This window comes from Gracilinanus agilis, chromosome 2 (genome assembly GCF_016433145.1).
Source record: "Gracilinanus agilis isolate LMUSP501 chromosome 2, AgileGrace, whole genome shotgun sequence".
NCBI classification, from domain to species: domain Eukaryota; kingdom Metazoa; phylum Chordata; class Mammalia; order Didelphimorphia; family Didelphidae; genus Gracilinanus; species Gracilinanus agilis.
The window spans coordinates 539473866-539490762 of NC_058131.1; positions in this window are offsets into that span (position 1 = coordinate 539473866).

The following is a 16897-nucleotide window of genomic DNA, read 5'->3' on the forward strand; positions in this document are numbered from 1 at the left end:
TGAGCAAATATGAAAAACCAAAACAAAACACATAACCAAAGAAAAATGTTATGAAGTAAAAGAAGACCAAGGCACAGACTAAGAGAGACAGTGAAAGCAAAGTAACTACACTCAAATCTTAAAAGAAAAATATTAATTTTTAAATTAATTGTGGAATGAGATTATGAAAGAGCTCAAAAAGGATTTTAAAAATCATTAAGAGAGGAAAAATGAGGAAGAGAAATGAAAACAATGCAAGAAGAAAATGATAGCTAAAAAAAAAAAGCAGAATTGACCAAATTGGGAAAAAAGGTGCAAAAAGCTCATGGAAGAAAATCATTCCTTAAAAATTACAATTGGTGGGCAGCTACGTAGCTCAGTGGACTGAGAGCCAGGTCCAGAAATGGGAGGGAGGTCCTGGGTTCAAATCTGGCCTCAGACACTTTCTAGCTGTGTGACCGTAGGAAAGTCACTTAATCCTTATTGCCTAGCCCTTACTGCTTTTTTCCTTTAGAACCAATATACAGTATTTATTCTAAGACAGAAGGTAAGGGTTTAAAAAAATTAGAATTGGGTAAATAGAAGGTAATGACTATATGAGACATTAAGAAACAATAAAATAAGCCAAAAGAATAAAAAAATACACGAAAACATGAAATATCTTATTGAAAAAAACTAACCTGGAAAATAGATTCAGGACAAACAATCTAGGAATTATTAGAGTATCTGGAAGCCAAGAGGGTAAAATAGACATTGAAAGGATCCACAGATCACTTCTGAAATAAATCCCTGAATTACAATTCCCAGGAATATTATATTTAAATTCAAGTGCTCCCAAGCCAAGAAGAAATACTGCAAGCAGTCAGAAAGAAACAAGTTCAAATACCCTGGAGCTACAATCACAATGATACAGGACTTAGCAGGCTCCACATTAAAGGATCATAAGGCTTAGAATATGATATTCCAGAAGGGTAAGAGAAATAGATTACACCCAAGAATCACCCACCCAGCAAAAGCAAGTATATTCTTTCAGGGGAAAAATATTCTACTTTATTAAATGGCCATTACCCATCCACTGACCTTTAGGGATCCTGCCTGGGCACTGGTATAAAGAAGGGCAGTTATTATAACCTCCAACTGGGTGGCAGGACTCGGGTGTCCCTGCACCAGCCATTAGGGAACCAAACCACAGCTTCCTCAGATTAATATCTCAGATTACTACTACTAATAACCAGCCTAATAGTGGTAGTATTCAGACTACCCCCTTTTCTTTTATAACAATATCTAGTTTCTGCCATACTGTTTTCTAGTTTTCCCAAAACTTTTTGTTAAATACTGAGTTCTTATCCCAAAAGCTGGGTCTTTGATTTTATCAAGCACTAAGTTGCTAAAGTCACTTACCCCTGTGTTTATGATCTATTCCATTGGTCCAAAATTCTATTTCTTAGCCAATACCAGACTGTTTGGATGATTACTGCTTTCTAGGACACTTGAGAACTGGCATTGGTAGGCTCCCTTCCTTTGCATTTTTTAAATTAATTTCCTTGATATTCTTGTCTTTTTGTTTTTCCCTGATGAATTTTTATGTTATTATTTTTTCTAGTCCTATAAAATTTATTTGGTAGTTCAATTGGTATGGCACTAAGTAATTAAATTTAGGTAGAATTGTCATTTTTATTATATTAGTTTGGCCTATCAATGAGCAATTAATATTTTCCAGTTATTTAGATCTGACTTAATTTGTGTGAAAAGTGTTTTGTAAATTGTGTTTATATAATTCCTGGGCTTTTCTTGGTAAGCAGATTCTCAGATATTTTAAATTGTCCAGAGTTATTTTAAATGGGATTTCTCTTTCTGTTGTTTGCTACTGAACTTTATTGGTAATATTTAGAAATGCTGATGATTTATGTAGGTTCATTTTGTATCCTGCAACTTTGCTAATTATTTCAACTAGCTTTTCAGCTGATTCTCTAAGTATACCATCATATCATCTACAAAGAGTGATAGTTTAGTTTCCTCATTGACTACATTAATTTCTCAATTTCTTTTCCTATTCTTATTGCTAAAACTGGCATTTCTAGTACAATATTAAACAGTAGTGGTGATAATAGGCACCCTTGCTTCACTTTTCATTCATTTGGAAGGCTTCTAACTTATCCCCATTGCAAATGATACTTGCAGAAGGATTTAGGTAGATGCTACTAATCATTTTAAGGAATGGCCCATTTACTCCTATGCTTTCAAATATTTTTAATAGGAATGGGTATTGTATTTTGTTGAAGGTTTTTTCTGAATCTATTGAGATAATCATATGATTTCTGTTAGTTTAGTTATTGATATGGTCAATTATGCTAAGAATTTCCCTAAAATGAGACCAGCCCTACATTCCTGGTATAAATTCCACCTGGGTATAGTGAATGGTCCTTGTAATGTATTGCTATAGCCTCCTTGCTAGTATTTTATTTAAAAAAATTTTTTTTTGCATTTCCCAATTGACAAATGGTCATAGTATATAAACAAACACTTTTCAGATTAAAAATTAAAGTTATCAATAATCATATTAAATGCTCTAAATAACTCTTGATTAGAGAAATGCAAATTAAAATAACTCTGAGCTACCCCCTCACACCTATCACATTGGGCAATATGACAGTAAAGGAAAGTGAAAAAGGCTGGAGGGGATGTGGCAAAATTGAGACACTAATGCATTGTTGGTGGAATTGTGAACTAATCTAACTATTCTGGAAAGCAATTTGGAACTATTCCCCAAAGACTACAAAACAGTGCATACCATTTGATCCAGTAATACCACTGTTTCCCAAATAGAGAAAAAAAGGGATGGGGTCCTAGTTGTACAAAAATGTAGTAGCCCTTTTTGTAGTGGTAAAGAATTGAAAATTAAGAGGATATCCATCAATTGGAGAATGACTGAATAAATTGTGGTATGTGATGGTGTTGGAATACTATTGTGCTGTAAAAAATGAACAAGATGATTTTTGAAGGGATAGAAAGACCTACATGAACTTATGGTGAACGAAATAAGCAGAACCAGGAGAACACTGTACACAGTAACAGCAATATTGTGAAATGATCAATTGTGAAAGACTTAGCTACTCTCAGTAATACAATGATCCAGGACAATTCTAAAGGACTTATGACAAAGCATGCTCTCCACTTCCAGAGAAAGAACTGCTTGGAGTCAGAATGCAGATCAAAGCATACTATCTTTCACTTTAGTTTATTTACATTTTTATTTTGGGGTTTTGATTTTATATGAGTATTCTCTTACAACAATGGCCAATACAGAAGTTATGTTTTGCAAGATAATACATATATAATCCAGATGAGATTGCTACCATCTCTGAGAGGGGGAAGGGAAAGAGGGAAGAAGAAAATTTGGATCTTTTAATTTCAGAAAACATATGTTGAAAATTGTTATAACATGAAATTTGGAAAATAAAATATCTCTGAATTTAAAAAACTCTGAGATGCTATCAGATTGACAATTATGACAGAAAAGGAAAATGACAAATGTTGGATGGAATTTGGAAAAAATTGGAACACTAGTGTACTGTGGGTGGAGTTGTAAAATTATCCAATCATTCTGGAGAGCAGTTTAGAACTATGCCCAAAGGGCTATACCCTTTGACTTAGCAATACCACTATTAGGTCTATATCCCAAAGAGATTAAAGAAAAAGGAAAATAATCTATATATGCAAAAATATTTATAGAGGCTCTTTCTTTGGAGGCAAAGAATCAGAAATGGAGGGAATATCCATCAATTGGGGAATGGCTGAACAAGTTGTAGTTTGTGGTTGTTATGGAATATAGTATTGTGTTATAAGAAATGACAAACAGGACGGTTTCAGAAAAACCTAGGAAGACATGAATTGATACAAAATTGTCTGAGCAGAACCAGGAGAACATTGTGCACAGCAACAACAATACTGTATGATGATCGGCTGTGAATGTCTTAGTGATTCTGATCACACAGTGGTCTAAGACAGCTTCCAAAGACTTATGAAAAATGCTATCCACCTTAGAGAAAGAACTGATGGAGTCTGAATGAAAATCAAAGCACTCTTTTTTAAACTTTATTTTTCATGTGTATGTATGTGTGTGTTTTGCAACATAGCCAATATGGAAATATGCTGTGTATAACTTCACATGTATAATCTATATCAAATTGCTTGCCTTCTCAAGGAAGGGAGAGAGAATTCAAAATTTGAAATAAAAATATTTTAAAATGTTTAAAATTTTCATATGTAATTGGGAAATATTTATTGAAATAATAAAAATATATTGGGGAAAAAGAAATTCCTTATCCTTTGATTGTTCCTAGCTCAGGCTCAGCCGACTAACTAATCCTTCAATAAAGAGCAGATGATGAGAGCTTCCTCATAACAGACTATGCTTCCCTTTGTCTATGATGTGTCCAGGGTTAGGCTAGTAAAGGTTTCACAAGAGAAAAAAATATACCCACAACACATATCTGCATTTTCCCACATTTTCTCCCTTATTTTAAAAAATCTAGACAATCCACAAAACAATCAATTGAGCCCTGATTTGTAGCATTTGCTGATTTCTGAGGTTTGAATTCTCACACTAAAAATTTAGTTATTGAAGCTCCCGTCTCCTCTAGATGTGTCCACTTAATTAAGGAGACCACTTCCAAGGCTACATCCAAACTAGTTTGTCCTCTGTATGAGTTCAGTATTGAATAGTTGTATGTCCTTTTAATCCTTTTCACTTATCTTTTTCTGGTAGGTGGATGTTACTTGGAATTTTTAAAAAAAAATTATTGTTCTTCCAAGTCGTCTATGCTATTTGCTCATTTCTTACTGACTGAAGATAGACATCTTCATTTTCTAGCCCTGACCTACAGGCAAGAGTTGAGGAAGGATTTAATGATCTATTTACTTTCTGTGCCCCAATGAAAGGTATAGATTTTTGAGGCAGTAGAGGGAGCCATGACTCTCCCTTTGCTCCTCAGTTTAGAAGAGCCTCCCTTATTCTACCAAATGGATTAAAATGTGCTGAGTAAATGCTAAGTCAATGGGCTATTTCTATTAAAAAAAGAGTACCTCAGGTACATAAGTCATTTTTAACATAACTGCAATATTCTCAAGGCAAGTCTGAGAGAAACTACAGACAGATTGTAATAGGCTGGAGCTGACTCAGACTAGTCTTCTGGTAGACGTGTGTAGGTCATTCAACAGTTAAAAGGTGATTCACATATCCACACAGGGGAAGGCTATCCAAAGTAACATGCTTGGAGGACACCTTCTGGTGATTAAGCTGATTAAAGTCCCTCTGCTTCTGAGTGGTCCAGGGTGACCTACCTGCCAAGCATCAGAGAAAGGCTGGAGTTCTACATCCTTGTTTTACACTTGGGCAACTTGGAAGTAATGTCAACAGATTAAGCCTTTAGTCTCCTGAACCAATCAAATTGCAAGGGCAGTTTCAGACCTTTTAAAGGTAAAATTAGTCTTAACTTGCATCAAATTTGGAGGTTAAGATATTGTTCCCATCATACTAATGAACTTACCAAGGCAGAATAAAATCTTTGGAATAAATTGCAGTTAAGAGCATGAAAAAAAAATCAAAGGACTTACTATATACTAGTCACTATGCTAAATGTATTTGCAAAGAATATTTCATTTGATGCTTATAAGAATCTTGTGAGATAGGTGCTAATATTATCCCCATTTTACAGTTGAGGAAGCTGAAGCAAACAGGACTGTTTGAGTGACCAGGCCAGGGTCACACAGCTTTAAGTGTCCAAAGACGGATTTGAGTCTGTCTTCTTAGATCCATGCCAGAGTTCTACCTAATTTGCCACAAGATGTCTAAAACCAAACCAAACCAAAAACAAAAAACCACTAGATTTCTAAAACCAAACCAAACCAAACCAAACAACAAAAAACAAAAAACCAACCTATCAAAATATAAGGAAACACATTAACATAAAATAGAACCAGAGCCATCATAAAATTTAAAGCCTTGCAAGACATTAGAGATCAACCCATACAATTTCTTATTGTTATGACTAAGGAAATTGAGGTTTTGAAAGGTAAAATGACTTGTGAATTGCCATTTCCTATAGACCTAGATGCTTCTGTTGGTGGAAGGCAGAGGTCCTGCTGGTGAGAGCCACTTGTCCAAGGTTATACAAAATAACTGGCAGAATTGGGATAGGGACCCAAAGCTTTTAATGACCAGTTTAGTTATCTTAACTATTAAGCCAGAAGGATTTTTCTTGTTATATTTACTGGGGTCAGGAAGACCTAAAAGCAGTGGGTGAAAACAACAGGAAGATAAATTGAGATGTGATGAAAGGAAAAACCTTTTAACAATTAGTGCCTTCCTTTAGTTAGTACCTTGGATAACCTTTAGTTAGTGATCTTGTAGTAGGGATTGCTGTTCACATTAGGTTAGACTAGGGATGCATGGAATGTTTAGGGAAGAATAAGGGCTTGTTGAATTCTTTTCAGGGCTATTCTCCTCCTTTGGTGTCCATCTACCACCCAGCTCTCTCCTAGGGCTCCAAAAAGCTATAGCATGCACCACAGCCACCTTCTGGTAAACCATCTCCATAGGTGGGCTAAACCAGGTTAAGGGTAACTGACAGGTCTCAAACCTATCAGTGAATTAGGGAGTTTTCTACTCCATGTATGGGAAGCCTTCCCTCAGTGGAACCAGTGGCTGAGAACAGTTTGTTCCATCAGCCATGATGGCAGCAGAAGCAGGAGCTGTGGAGCACTTGGAGCTTGGTTAGACATTCTAGAAGCAAAGATAATCTACTACGTCCGGAGTGGTCTTGATTTTTGTCTTGACACTGGATTTTGATGACTCTGGAAGAGAATCAGACTGATGATTTTGTGCAACTTTGTCTCACAAATCCAATTCATGCAAAAGTCAAAATACATCACCAGCGCTGTCATTTTTGGTCCTCCTCAAGTACAAAAGAGGATAACCAATCAAGATTAGACTCATTATCCTGCAAGGAAGGTTCTGACTTTGAGATTCTGTGAGTCTGAGTGTATAATTTTGTGGTTCTAAGTGTTTATTACTTAAGGGAAAATAGTGTGTGAAGAACATGTCTCCTGAACATTCTAGGACCAGGACTTTTGCTCAATGAAGCAATTTTGGGGTGATGGTCAGGCCACAGAATTTTCTTTGGCTAACTTAAAAGTCATATGGCTATTTGTGTGTAGGTAATAGCTACACATGGATAAATAAATGAAAAACATAGTGTGGTAGCAAGAATGCTTGACTTGGAATTTAGGAAACCTAGATTTATGTTCCAGTTCTAACATTTCCTAGCTGAATTGGGTTTGAGAGGGCTTAGAGTTTTTCTCTATCCTTGAGTGGCACATGCTCTTTAAATGAGTAGATTTTGTAATAAATCTGAGAAATGAAATGTTAGGAGCCAAGACTATAAAATAAAAATAGTAACTCTTCCAGAACGATATGGATTATGAGCCCTGCATGGGCGGAGGCATAGTTGCAAAACGTCCTCCAGACTTTCCACATAACTGCGTGTTCTTTTTCCATGTTCCTGCTTCGTAACTACTTGTTCCTTTCTCCTTTCATCCTGACCGCCAACCCCCTCACCCTGAACATATATATTCTTGTCCTTTACCAGCAATAAACGGGCCATGTTCCATTAGACTTCCTTGTCTTCTTGCGTGCATGGTTCCCCTCCCTCCCCCTATGGTCTCTCCGGTGGCTGTTTCCCGAACACCCCATAGTTGGATCCGGCTGGTTCCGGATAATGAAAGACAACCTATAAGCAAAGTTTATATATTTGAAGTAAAATTTATTGGACTGAAAGCTTAGGACTGGTATTTGGCTTCAAACAAGTAGGAAGATTGCTACTGAGAGATCTCAAGTGCTTCTAGTAGGGTTATGTTCCTCCAGGACTTTTCAAGGTCTCTCTGCCTTTGAGCTTCCTGCTAATCCTACTAGTATAAACTCTAATAACAATGAAGCAGGCTCACAAGGGTAGCGGCAGTTTGAGGGTGATAGGGTTTCCCCCCTTTATATTAAAAAAAATCCTTGTTCTCTCTTGTAGGCTATGATATTCATACCAGCCTTCTCCCCTCTGCTCTTTCCAAAATCTATTTTAGGACTTAGGTTAGAAATCAAAAGTAAAATTTTACCTTTTTTTCCCCTTTTCATGCTCCCTGGGTCTGGATTTGTGATAAGTCCTGTTCAAAGCTAGATAAGGAAGGGGCAGTGAGATGGCTCAGTGGATAGAGATCTAGACTTGGTGTCAGGAAGATCTTGATTCAAATTTGGTCTTAGACACTTAATAGTAGTGTGACCTTAGGAAAGTCATCTAACTTCTGTTAGTGTCAGTTTTCTCAGTAGTAAAATGGGGGAAATAATAGCTAGTATCCCCTACTGTTCTGAGGATAAAATAAGAAAATCTTTGTAAACTGCTTAGCACAATGCCTAGTACATTGTAGGTGCTATATTAATATATTTTATATTATATTATGTATATTAATAATATATTGCATAATATATTATCATATATCGCTTGCTAATTAAATAAGACTAGGAGGGCAGAGGATTATTTTTCAAATGAGTACTTTAGGTTTTATGTCTTTTTTTTGTTAATGAAGGTAGGGAGACACTATTTAGAATTTCAAGGCCTTCAAATGTGGCCTTAGAAGCTTCCTAGCTGATTGACTGGACAAGTCACTTAACCTCCATTGACTAGCCCTTACCACTCTTCTGCTTTGGAACCAATGCACAGAATTGATTCTACAGATGGAAGGTAAGAGTTAAAAAACAATAACAAACAAACAACTAAAAAAGAGAATTTCAAGGTTAATGATGAACAAAAGGCTATGAAAGGTTTTTTTTTTTGTTTGTTTGTTTTTAAAGCAAAACCCAAGCATAAAGAAGGCAACCAGATGGCTCAGTGGATAGAACTCTTGACCTGGTGTCAGGAAGACTCCTCTTTCTGAGTTCACATCTGGTCTCAGACATTTTCTAGCTATGTGATCCTGGGCAAATCACTTCACCCTGTTTGCCTTAGTTCTTTATCTGTCAAATGAGTTGGAGAAGGAAATGGCAAACCACTCCAGTATCTTTGCCAAGAAAATCTCAAAATGGGATCATCAAAAGTCAAACATGGCTGAAATGACTGCAGAACAAGAAGTATAAAGAAATTCATGTGTGCCTGTGTATGTATATATGTATATACCTGATATATATAGTTTTCCTATTCTAATAGGAATGGTTTTCTGACCAAAATCCAATATATAAACTTCTTACCCCTCTAAGCTATCTATTCTCACCTATACAACAGGGACAGGTGCTCCTTTTACTACTTTATAGAGTTGTAAATATAGTGCTTTAAAAACAGTAAAACATTATAAATATGAGCTGTTGTTATTTTTAAATGTTTATTGATAAAAGCTAAAAATACAAAAATCATATATATATATATATGTATGTATGTATTTATCCAGAGATCAAGTTGTTAAACATTTACCAGCATACCCCTGATTTGAGACGTTATTGTTTTATCCTAGACTTTCTTGGGATATTTGTCCTATAATGGGATCTTTAGATAGCACCATGAACATTGTAGTTACTTTCTTAGAACAATTTCAAATTACTTTCCAGAGTAGTTGGACTGGCTCATAGTTCAACCAACCTTGACTATCCACATCTTTTTTTTCTCTTTACCTATTTGCTAGATCTGGAGTGAAATGTCAGAGTTGTTTTGATTTGCATTTCTCTTATTAATAGTTATTTGGAGGCAGTCTTTCATTTGATAATAGCTTGCAATTCTTCTGGAAGTTGCTCATATCTATTGAACACTTCAAATTCAGTGCTGTCTCCTACCCTACTTCTAGGATGATTTCTTTTGAAGGATGTCATAGGGAGTATTTAAAGAGACTTGTGCTTTGGGTCACTTTTTAATGTTTATATTTTCACTTAACTATGTAATCATAATATCATAATGCAATATTCTAAACTCTTTCCTGCTTTTGCCCTTTTTTTCTTTTTATCTCAACATTTCTTTTCCTTACCATTTCCTTTCTTTTTGTCTCTTTTGCCTCCCAACTTTATTGTCTATCTCCTTATTGTAAAACACAGTGAAGGCAGGCCAAGTGAAATTACTTTAGCACTGAGGTTACAGTTGAGGGTAGAATAGGTTTCTTCATAGCTGAGGAGGAGAAACACTTCCTGACTCTTCTGAAGGGTTCAATTTAGGTAGTTATTCATTGGATCTCAAAGTACTTTTATAAATTCTTTTTAGGCATATATTTTGGAGGTGGATTTAGAGCTTCTCCATTAATACCCTTCTTCAATGCTACATCATGATATAAGGTTCACTTTGGGTTGTAATGACTTGCCATGGAATACAAATTTTAGAAGGTGACATCTGGACATTAGGATACAATTAACCACTCTAGAACCATTTACTTAAGATTATCAAGGTGTAATTTTCCCAACAACAGTGAGGCTGTCCTAGAATGATCTTAACCTATTAAAATCAATCTAGAATGGTTTATGTCCCCCAAAAGAGATGTCAGTAAGCATACTTGCCTTCCTAATGGAAGGTGAAATCTCCTGCCCTTTGGGCTAATCAAACTGATCTAAGACTTCCCTAATCAATCTACATTACAAAAAGCTAGCTGCTGTTTGAGGCTTATACCCAAGAGTTCATTGGCCTTTGCTTTGAAAATCATTCATCCTATTGTCTTTCCTTTGAGAAGCAGTAATAACCTCTCATCCCCACCAACTCCACCATATACAAACACAGGAAATAGAAAGGGTTCAGCTCTTTGGCAAACCTTTTAAAACACGGTGCCAACCTCTGAAATAGACATTGATTTCAAATTGAGTATCCCTATAAAATATTTTAAGTTAAATCAAGGGGGAAATTTCGGAAAGTCAGATTTTTATATTGTCCTTAGATTTTGTAAGGTAGTAGTAGAATGAGCACCACATCAGAGGAAGAGATCTGGGTTTTTAATCCTGACTCTGCTAATAATGTGCTAAGTAATAAGACTACAGATTTAGAGCTGGAAGGACCCTTGGACATTATCTAGTCTAATTCTCTCATTTAATAGAAATGAGATCTGAGTACCAGAGGGACTGTGATATACCAAAGGTCCCAGAGGTATGTTGTGAGGAAGATTAGTTACATATAGTTTATATGGACCTAGCAGGAAGGGCTGGAACATTCCAAGATGGAATGAAGGAGCAGGAAGTGGCTTGTGCTCTGAGATAGACTCCATTAGTGGTTGGCACAAACTGTTGCTTGCCCTGGGAGATCTCAGACCTGCATCCAGATTCCCTGGGATCCTGAGTGGTGGTGACTTTCAGCAAGTGGACAAGACCTGCAGAGCTGCACCAAGTGGAGGAGGGGTTTGGGATCTGGTAGACAACATCTCAAGCACACTCTCTCTACTTGGGTACCTTGGACCACCTTGTCTTTTGGCATCCTGTGATCATCTTTGGATTACTGTGAGGACCCTCAAAGCCACCCTCAGGCCCTTTAACTGTGCTGTTCAAACCTGGCTAGAACCAGGTTTGAAGCAGCCTTCCCAGTGACTCCAGAACTGTTCCTTTGAGCCCTGCCTGGCCTAGGCCAATTAGAGTTAGAGTAGACAAGAATAGATTTGCCCTTTAGGGTTTTAAGTGTAGAATCCCCTATCACACCTTTATTAGTAAATCATAATTAAAACTGTTAAAACCCTTTACCTTGCCTGCTGGTTCCAAAGACCCTGGCCTAGGGTGAACAGAGTGACAGTTGGGCTAAATGCCATTCTTGATTCTTGGTCTCCCTATCCTGGCTGGTTCTGTCTCTCCTTCAACCCAGTGTGTGTACCCACAAACCATTAGGACACATTTACATCCCTGGTGCCCCACCCTTTTTACAGGTAGTATGATTTGGGGGGAAGTAACATCCCACAGGCACAAAAATTTTAGAGCTGAAGCAGACCCTAGAAACAACCTGACCATATCTCCTTCATTTTACAAATATGAAAACAGAGGGAGGGATATTTTGCCTAGTCACAAAATAATGGTAGAGTCGGAACTTTAGTTTCAAATCTGGTGCTCTTGTCATCATACTATGATGTGGGTCCCAAATTCTTCATCTGTAAAATAATGGGAGTTGAATTAGGTAATTCCTAAGGTCTCTTCCAATTCTACAATCCTCTGATTATATGCCATCTCTGTACCTTTGATCACATATCATCAAGAATTAGCCATTTTCTCTAAATTCCCCTAACCTTTTCCCTTAACCCCAACTCAATTATATATCATCTACAGTCTCCAACATGAGCTGCTTGCCAGTTTAACCCTGATACATCTGGCAAGTGTGTTGTGACAGGACCCCACTCTGAATTCAGTAGGACTTTTTGACTTTGTAGAATTCCATTAAAAAACAATTCAATTTGGGGATAAGGGTTGTTCTTGTCATCCTAAGGGACGGACTTTTTAGTGTTGGGCTGAATACTGATGTCTTTGCCAGGTTCAGGCAACTTAGTGCAGAGAAATGGGAAAAAAATATCCAGCCTATAACAGAAGGAGATAGGAATCATAGCATATATGTTTCTAGGGGTTGGGGGAGGGAATATGGCCTTTGAGTGCTACCAACAACTTTCAATTATATTTGTTTTATATTTGCAAATGGTCTATCATCTATGTTTGAGCTTTAAAAAAAGCATGCCACAATATAATATTCAAAGCATCTAATCAGGGAAAGAAAGCAATAAAGAATAATTTCTCTTGGGCATAATTCCCTGGAATGTACAGTAGAAAGATCTCTGGAGTCAGATTTGGAGTCAGAAGTCTCAGGTTCAAATTTCTTTCTCTTCAACTTAATATACCTGTCTTTTGACCATAGGCAAATGAATGGATTCTTATAAGTCTCATTTTTAAAAAAAATCTATAAATTAAAAGGGATGTTCTTTGATGACTTTTAAAGATCTGTCTACTTCTAAAACTATGATCCTATATTGAAAAGATGAGGTAGAATTCAAATTCATTTTTCTGACACTAATCCCAGTGTTCTATTCATCATGCTCTTTTGCTATTTGATATTTTATAGCACATTTTTAATTGATTCATAAATTGCTATTAGGTTATAGAGTTCCTCTTCTCCCCTTGAAATTTGTAGAAATTGATAGAAACATTAAAGTGATTTACCCAGCTTCAAATACTTTACTCAATTTTCCCTTAGAAAAACAGATGGCATTCTTTCATCCTATCTATGAGGGGAATGGGTTGTTGTAGGGTGTCCTAAACTCCAGGAGCTTGTTGACTGACAGCTTATCCAGGATAGAGTTGAGGGAACTAGATGGTCAGACATTGTGATTATTAAAGAGCAAAATCTTCCTTCTGTGTTTAACATTTACTGAGAAAGTATAGACTCCTGAAAAAGACTTGGCATTACTAGGTAATATATGTACAATGAGATAATATGAGATAACATATGTAAAGCACTTTGTAAATATTAAATCACTATATCAACCTGAACTGCTATTATTATTACCCAAGAACCATCAATCAGTCCACCTTTCCTTGGAATGCCAACTGTGACATGCTCTTTTCTCTAGTTAAAGAGGACTGAGGGCAGAATACTCATTGATGTAGAATACAGTAGGGAGAGATGAAAGGAATTGGGGTAGCGTGTCAGGTGGTCAATGTTTTGCTTGGGAGAAGAAACACAAAGAGCAATGAAATAAAGAATAAGTAAAAGGACAATGGAATCTTATTTAGCTTTAATTATTTGCTAAATGGGAGGCAGCCTGGTGCAATAGACATTTATTAAGCTCTTACTATTTGCTAGGTTTTATACTAAGCACTAGTATAGTAGAGGGCTAGTCTCTGAGTTACAAAGACCTGGGTTCAAGGATGCTTCTAACATCTATTGGCTATGTTACTCTGGACAAATAATCACAATTAATAGCTACATTTCTATAGTATTTAGTATGTGTCAGGCACTGCATGAAGCACTTTACAAATATTTTTTCATTTGAACCTCACAACAACCTTTGAGATAGGTGCGTGCTATACTATTCCCATTTTGCAGATGAAGAAACTAAAGCAGATAATGGGTGAGTGGTTTGCCCAGGCTCACATAGCTAAATGTCTGAGACCAGATTTTGAACTCAGGTTTTCCTGACTTTAGGTCTAGTATCTATCTACTATTCTACCTGGCTGCCCAAGCTACTTGAACTTTCAGGACTCTAGCAATGCTAAGACTCTCAAATTAGAATGAGAGAGATGACCTGCATTAGGAGAAGTTTCACATTGGGAGTTCCCTATACCAAGAAAACAGTTTAAATGGAAAACAAAACAAAAGAAAACACGAAATCACCTCTTTGATTCTTTCTGGTGGTATGGATGTGACTTTGGGTATTTTGAAGCTATGCCATCAGAGGGTACCATCATTGAAGAGCTTCTCAAGAGCCAGACCAGAACCAAAAACAAACCACACTTTGACTTTTCTAATCCTCCAAAGAATCCTTTGCCTAGATCTCCATCCCCAAAATGTTGCTAGAGAGTCCAGCAATTGTCTTGGGATTTGGGGTAAAAGATTCAACAATTAAGCTTTGTGGGAAGCCGTTCTATGTAGTAAAACCTTTGGAGAAATAGGATCAAATTTAGGGCCTGTTATCTGGATTCCCTACGTGACCAATCCAGGCTGAGGCAGTCTTTGTGTTTGGTCCTGGTCACTTGAGCCCCAAAAAGGCTCTGGTACCAGAAGGTAGGTTAATCCAAAATCAACTTGATCCCTCCAAAAAGGTTATTAGGAGTCATTTAGAGAAACAGAGTCTGTAACAGATATTTTATCTGGATCCCATTACAAAATCATCGGCAAGTAAAACTGTGTGTATGATTTTCTGCACTGCATGTCAGGATGCAGACTGAATGGGTCATCTAAGATAAAAATCTGAGGCTCCTCTTCTGACTCAGTCTTTGATCCCCACCTTTTTTACAATTCTTATTGGAGAGCTTTGAGGTGGTAGACCAGCTTCTATTGAATTTCCTCCCTTGATAATTGAAGAAGCCTTAATCTTAAACAGACGCTGATTCCATACTCAGATTAAAACCTGAGTCTTTAGTCTGTATGCAGATTTCAATTGATGAGCATCTCCATAGGATATTTCCTCTCCCGGAATTATAACCTGCTGAATTGGGGTTTGGAATTTGACCATTTGTCTTTGCATCTGTATTCTTTAGACTTCAATGGATTATGTGTGATTTATTGCCCCTTACCAACTGTGACCTCTTTGAGAAGGATATATAATAAACTTCCATGCCCACAGAATTTTGGGACAGCATGGGCTAACCACTAGTCTAGTTGTTCTCATTTTCTTTCTCCTGCTTTAACCATCCTATGCCACCACGCCGCTCAGGACCCCAAAAAATCATATAGAGGCATGGCCCCCTATAAAGCTTAATGTTAGCTACAGGAAGAGTCTAGTGGCCCACACCAGATATCAGATAGTGAGAAAAAGTAACAGATATTTGAATGTACCCTGGAAGACAGCCTATGATTGTTTTTTAATAACCTTATTAAAACTAGTAAGAATTTGTTGAATTTTGGGGCCCCATAGCAAACTTCTAAAATAATTTATCAATCAAAGCTTAGCTTTCAAGTACAAATATTAAATATTGCTATTAAATGTCTGGTCATTCCCTGAAGATTGATTGCATACACTTAGGGACTTGAAGAAGGGAAATTTTATTCCTTTAGTTGAAGAATTTGAAATTAGAACATCTCTTTAAGAAATTAGAATGTTTTCTTATTGTCAGTTACCATGCCATCGGACTGACCTTCCAAACTCTATTAATATGGAGATTATGAGTAATTTCTAATACCTAACATCCTAATAAATATTGTCTACTTGAAACTGAGTCTGTATGAAGGAAGGAAAATGGAAGTATATGATGCCCTGGATCAGAAAGGCTCACTTTACAGAAGAATACCTATTTGTCCTCTGGCAGCAGGTGTTTTATAGACAGCTAGGTGTTGAAGTCTGGAAGAATCTCTTCCCATGTTCAAATCTGGCTTCAGATACTTACTAATTGTGAGCCTGGGCTAGTCACTTAACCCAGTTTGTCTCAGTTTCATCATCTGTAAAATGAACTAGAGAAAGAAATGGCAACCGACTCCAGTTTTTTTTTTTTTTTTTTTTTTTGCCAAGAATACTCCAAAAGGGCTCATGAAAAAAACTACAGGGATTGCTGAAAAGTCCTTTTAACACTTTGATTGGCTACTTTTACATATGAAAGGGAAAGGAATATTGCTGAAAAACAGGCAGGTTGTGGTATAGTAGATAAGTCAGGAAAACCTGAGTCACTTACTAGCTGTGTTACCCTGGGCAAGTCACTTTACTTCTGTTTGCCTAAACTGAAAATAGGGATAATGTTAATATTTACCTGGAAGGTCGTTGTGAAGATCGAATGAAAAAATATTTGAAGAAAGCACTTGGAACAGTGCCTGGAACATAGCAGATTACTATATAAATTCTTATTCCATTCCCTCAGTAGATAGATAGTCACATTGACCTTGGGCAAGGCCATTTTGTCTAACTGCCTTTTCTCACCTATTGCCATATATATAGAACAGAATTCAATTAGGGTTTGAAAACTAAATCACAAGCCCTAGAACTTTTTGGTATAGCTAGTAGGCAAATAACCATTACTTGGTCTGGTACCTGGTCTTTAGAGATTAAAAATTAGAAGCCCATTGTATACTCACTAAAAACTATTGACAATAGAATCCTGGCAGCACCTGCTCTTTACTAGAGGAAGGATTTCTATAGAGCTAAAAACTCAGAGCTTCAGAGGATCTAGGTAGAGTGGTTTGACAGAAATTATGTGTTCAGAGGAGATACATCTGATGGACATTATACCTCCAGTCCA